This window comes from Toxorhynchites rutilus, chromosome 3 (genome assembly GCF_029784135.1).
Source record: "Toxorhynchites rutilus septentrionalis strain SRP chromosome 3, ASM2978413v1, whole genome shotgun sequence".
In the NCBI taxonomy this organism is placed as follows: domain Eukaryota; kingdom Metazoa; phylum Arthropoda; class Insecta; order Diptera; family Culicidae; genus Toxorhynchites; species Toxorhynchites rutilus.
This window is the reverse complement of record NC_073746.1, coordinates 70,689,069-70,695,080: the sequence shown is the minus strand read 5'-3', so window position 1 is coordinate 70,695,080 and position 6,012 is coordinate 70,689,069. Positions and strand designations below refer to the sequence as shown.

General features: G+C 40.4%; 1 non-coding gene across 1 annotated transcript; it reads left to right on the top strand.

Annotated features, from left to right (window-relative positions):
• Positions 1–1,189: 1,189 nt before the first annotated feature.
• Trnal-uag (transfer RNA leucine (anticodon UAG)) lies at positions 1,190–1,269 on the top strand. The gene has a single exon. It is a non-coding gene; the product is annotated as a tRNA-Leu (tRNA).
• The last annotated feature ends 4,743 nt before the right edge of the window (positions 1,270–6,012 follow it).

The window sequence follows — 6,012 nt, the reverse complement described above, 5'->3', positions numbered from 1 at the left end:
TCCCGTCTGTCTTTCTGGTGACAATGTTAATTCGAGAAGCTAACCACTGGCACACGTACATTTTTTTTCCTTTTTTTCTTGATATTCGAACGGCACATGAAGCCAAGAACATAGTACCACTTAAGCCATTGTATTAATTGTCCACTGCCTTGCGTCGAAGTGGAAAGAATATGGTGCATTCATAGACGACTTCACTCAGCTCAGTAATGTATTCACAAGAATATTTTCCTCTCTGCGCGGTACGTTCTCTTTGGACTACCCAAACGCAGTCAAAAGAAAAATAAATTACATGCATTTTCAAAAACACATGTTCCTTCACGTTAGAATTCGCCTCGGACAGCTCCCGATGGAAAACGGAGAAAAAAAACCCATTGTAGGAAAGAAGCACGAGGAAAAATTGAAACGGATGAAACTGAAGAGTCGATGGAATCTCCACCTACAACCGCGCTAGCCGGAGGGATAAGTTTCATATTTGTGAAAAGAGTGTTAATAGGAACGCGCTACCGTTTTCTTCTCTCCGCACATTTCGGCCTCATATTTCATCTTTCATGGTTGGAAGGGATTCCAGGTTTGATGCTTTCGGCGCAACTGGCGCATGCATTCATTCTATTCTACACGTTGACAATGGGATGCGTTTCCTCGGCGGAGGAAAAGGGTCCAGGGAACTGAAAAGTCGCTCCTAATTTGTTTGTGTTTCTCGAAAATAAAATACTAAACATCTTAAATATTATTAACTAGTTGTCACAGCGTCATCATTCATGGCCATTGATACCACCAGTATTCCCCGTGAAGGATGGAACTCTTTCACTTGCATTGTGAGAGGGGATTCAGAGGGCGGAAAAGTGACTGAAATTGATATGACGATTATGAGACGATCATTCTCTTCTCTGCTTCGCCTATGAATAATGTTGGCACATGTTGCACTATTTTAAACTGCTGCGTTCGCGTTTTGACTAATGATAGGGTTTAATCTGTTCGATGCCGTCTTGTTGTGCAGTAGGAACTAAAATTAAATCAGCTTGCTGCAGTTACTAATGTGCATTTCCGGCTGAGCGGCACGAACGTCAAATTTCCACGATTGGTTCGGTTGTGTATTATTCTCGCGTAGAGCTGCTGATTTGCGAGTGCGTACTTGAATAGAAACCATCAATCGGGGCTACATTCGCTTATAGCCACACATCGCCACCAAGGCAGCGTGGCCGAGCGGTCTAAGGCGCTGGTTTTAGGCACCAGTCAGAAATGGCGTGGGTTCGAATCCCACCGCTGTCAACACAGATTTTTTGCTGCTGAGCCTTTCAAATATATTTTATATCATCTTCAAAATCATTATTATTTACTTTCCATTATAAAAACATGTTTGTAACTCATTTTCTTTGAAAATAAGCGAATAAATACACCACTTGTTCGCTCTAGCGATGAATTCACGCTGTGCTTGCTCCCGTTTGGGTGAATTGTGTTCGGCTTGATAGAGGAAATGGGAGGAGCGTTATCTACTGGAACCGGTTTCGCTACAAGTTATACCCACACAGGCAAACAGCTCAGCAGTGGCAAATATATCAAAACGATAAAATACGCTCGAATTGAATTTCAACAATGGCGTCTGTAACTTTGGCTCGTTTGAGCGTATTGAATGAAAAATGGTTTGCTTGATGAAACAAATCTCTGGCAATCGCAATACTCAGCCTGGGAATATTAATAAACTTGCTATTTGTGATGAAACGGATAATGGTTGATAAATTTTCGGTCCACTTCAAAGGCCGGATTGCCGAATAGTCGGCTCTCCATTTGCGAATACGAAACTGAGAGACACTGCATGCGTGCATGACGCAACTAAAGCGTTAATTTTTAGGGAGGAATAAAAATAATCTATATCAGTCTATCACAAAATTGAGTGTACAAATGCTACTTGACGATACTTTGCATTAATTTGGTATGACATATTTCGAATACATTGGTTCTTTCGATGCATATTTATTACTCACACATTTAACTAGCTGTACGTGCAATAAAATTCCGAGAAAAGTTTTCTGCTAATTGTTTATTTCTAAAAATTTAAAACAATCTCTATTCTAGGCATCGCAAAATTGAGTGTACACCTTAAATTTCTCCGAACAAATTAGTCTTGTAAGTAAGTTTCTTTGCGAATAAGCGTGTTTCATCAGTGATTGGTGTCAACACTTAACCATTGCTTGGGCAGTGTTGGTGTTTGTTTTTATTGATGTTTGCATTTTTTCATGTTTGATCAAAATGGCAAGTTAGAGGAAAACAATAGATATTGTTGCACGTACAATGATAATAAATATGAATTGTCGTGAGAATACACTGCAGGAAATAGCAGATATAGTCGGAAGAACTCACTTTACAGCAAGTGGAAATACGAAGAAACTATGGAAAATCTCCCGAGTAGAAGAAACAAAGGTATCCTGTCTTCTGATGATGAATGAGTAATATGCGAACATTGTGAAAGAACCCTATAACAAACATTCCTAAATACCGAAGTGGCAGGCATTATTGGAAGGCCTATCAGCGCAGATACTATCCGGAGAGCAGCATACAGGAACAATCTGAGAGGTCGTATTGACTGTGAAAATTATTTCATCTCAAAGATGAATATGAAAAAAAATATAGGAGGTTGTGTCCAAGATACGACCGCATTGTTGACGTAGAACTACACTGTTATTTTATATAAGTCGCTTGTTTATACCTTCGGATAGTATTCTATGATGCTGTGAAATTTTCGAAACAACTGCTTAGTAGAATAATCTTTGAAATGGTTTTTCATTGTAAAATCAGTTGACGATAATTGATTGATGATTCATTCTTGCCTCGCAAAACAATACACTAGCTGATCGTATTTCGCAATTTATTTCATGTCAATGCATTGAAAATTTACCTCGAACGCTATTCCGGTGGCCTTTTTCGCAATTGACATAGACTCGGCTACAGTCGATTATATACATGTTACACCAGCACCATTATTCCACATCTCATAACTACATCAATACATCTTTGGCACCGAATGGAAACAACAACAATGACAACACTTGCAAGTATCAAATATCATGCTACATGTTATTTAGTATTGCCTCAAAGCAACAGCACCTCTAGGCATCGTTCGTACAACGTAAACCAAGCGCCAAACAAGCGTTCGTCATAGCATGCATACAGAACCATACATTGGTGGCTTGAAGCTACTAGGAATACAAATACTTCTCATCATTTTGCGCTATTCTCAAGAGAAACGCTTTTGTTAATATTACTGGCCTCAAAAAAAGTTGCATTACTTTCTCATGCTCGAGAGAAGCGCAGCTGTCACCCTTAGTGGAAGAATTTTTGCTACTGGTAAGCGAAACCTAATCACATACAAAATTCCAGAACGACATTTACTTTCTTGGTGACTAAACAAGCGAAAGAAACTCTTTTTGTTAATATCAACAACTTCGAAAACAGTAGCAATGCTTCATTATGATCAATATTCGCGCAAATGCAATCCTAGTTGAAGGCAGTTTTGCGACTGACACTTCTTCTTCTTCTTCAATGGCACTAACGTTCCTAGAGGAACTTCGCCGTCTCAACGTAGTATTACTTGCGTCATTTTTATTAGTACTTAGTTAAGATTTCTATGCCAAATAACACGCCTTGAATGCATTCTGAGTGGCAAGCTCTAGAATACGCGTGATCACAGTGCAAGTCGGAGGAAATTTCTTTGACGAAAAATTCCCCCGACCAGAACGGGAATCGAACCCGAACACCCGGCATGTTAGTTATGACGCTAACCACTCGGCCACGGGTGCACAACTGACACGCGAACCTAAATAACTTATAACATTCCAGTAAGACATTCAAGATGCTTGGTAGTCCCCAATTATTTTGTTGGAGCATAACATTAACGCCTGCTTCGCCATAACGTCAGTTTAATGCATTGATGCATTCTCAAAGGCACCAAAGAAGCCGTTTACATTTTCGACCGACGCGCCGAAATCGCCTATTTTGCTGTTGCTCGATGCTGTGTCACACTCGCGGAGGCTCGGTTCAGTGCGAGCGCTTTTCACTACACCAACATCGCGTGCATTATTAGATGACGCTTGCCTCGAAATTTCATTGCCCCTGGCAATGCGTTCGTTTTTTGCAGGGCTAGAGCCTGCCTCTCTCTTCTTCTTGCTCATCACACACTACGCGAAACGTTCAATTTATGACGCGGGAAGAAAAACACACGATACGAATAACGAACAGAAAAAGCAAACGACGATATCCAAATTGGATTACCACTGGTGGGGTCCAATCTTAGATCGAAGCGCAGCGAAAACAAAGTGAACTGGATTGCTCAACAGTCCGATGCCGAATGAAAGTTTGCCTCAGCGAGATCCACTGTTTATACTCAAGGCAATTATTCCCCTTCATTCTTCTACTTTTCCTTTGTTCACGGCGACTTCAAATCCTACGATTTCCCCTTCGTTGGTCGTCGATAAGTTGCTCGTTATAGACAGCTCTGTTCGGGAAAGCACACAAATGGACAGAACAAATGTATGGAAAAATAGAAACGCCTAAAGTTTTCATGAATTTTAACCAGAGATCGAAATTCTCGCTCGGCTGCGCGATGAATATTCAGTCATTCAATCTAGTTTTCGATGGACCGTGTATTGTTGATATTTTCGTCTCTTCCTTTTCACCAAAAATTCTTTTTCAAAGAAAAAGAGATGTGGAAAATCTCTATCTCGGAAGTTCAACGAGAATGCTTTTTCGTCTCTCATTTGGTACTGAAAATATGGAGCGAAAAATCAAAGCTAACTTTACCAACATTAGTCTGTTAGAACAGCGTCCAAACGATCTGCATTTGGACAGCGTCTGAAATGAACAAATATTACTCCATCTCATGTTCACTCCACGATGAAACCCAATATTTCCGCATGTTTTCAGCTGTACTGAAGAAGTGAAAAACCATTATCGGCATCAAGGAGTCACTGAAAACGAAACCATTTTTCGGCAATCATAACTCACTGAAAAATAAAAATCGGCTTTGCGTTTCTCGCGAGAATCGAAATGAGCGTATAACATTCTCTCGCCTCCTATATTCTCAGCTATTTTTCCCTCTGGGTGAAAATGGATGTTTTTCGTCTCAAATCGGCGAGCATTTCGATCTCTAATTTTAACCATTTACAAACCAGGGGATTCTAATGTATAGCATATTAAACAAATCTTAGGGAATTTCCGATTCGTTTAGTATGTAAATCGCTAAGATCCGTTCGCGGCAAAAATAGTTATTAACGTTAACTTTATTTCATAAAAACGTGACCTGATTTCTGATTTGGCACCCATAATGAAAGACGTAGTTCTACGTCAAAAAGACTATAGTTTGCTAATGCATGTGTAAACAGACCTAAGGAGTTCTGGAACAAGGATTTTTATACGGATGAGCCGAAAACCAATCTCTTTGAATCGGATGGAAGACAGATGGTGTGGAGGAAACCAGTATTCGTGCTCCAGGTTCAGCATTTTGTTCCCACAGTAAAACACGGCTGCGGTAGTCAGATGATGTATGGTACATTGGCGGCTTCTGGATCTGGAACCTTGGAGTTTATCGATTCGGCGATGGACAAAATGGTTTAATTGATCTTCCTGAAACGTAACCTGCAGTCTCCCGTCCTGAAATTGGGTCTCCCTCGTGATTACTACTTTCAACAGAATAATGACCCGAAGTAAACTGACCTCATCGTGCGGGAATACCTGCTCTATAATGTCCCAATCAACTCAAAACACCTCCACAATCACCGGACTTCAACACTATTGAGTATCTATGGTGGGAAATAAAGAACCATCTAAAGAATAAAAATCCAGGGGACAAAGTGGAACTCAAAACGACGATTACGGAAATCTGGGAGGCACTTCCGTCTACAGTGTTCAGAAATCTCAACACGGCGCTTGCAGAAAGTGCTGGACGCCGAAGGAGGACCACACCAGATACTAGGGGATTGATTTTTGCTATCTGTTAACATTTCTGAACTGTTTCTAATT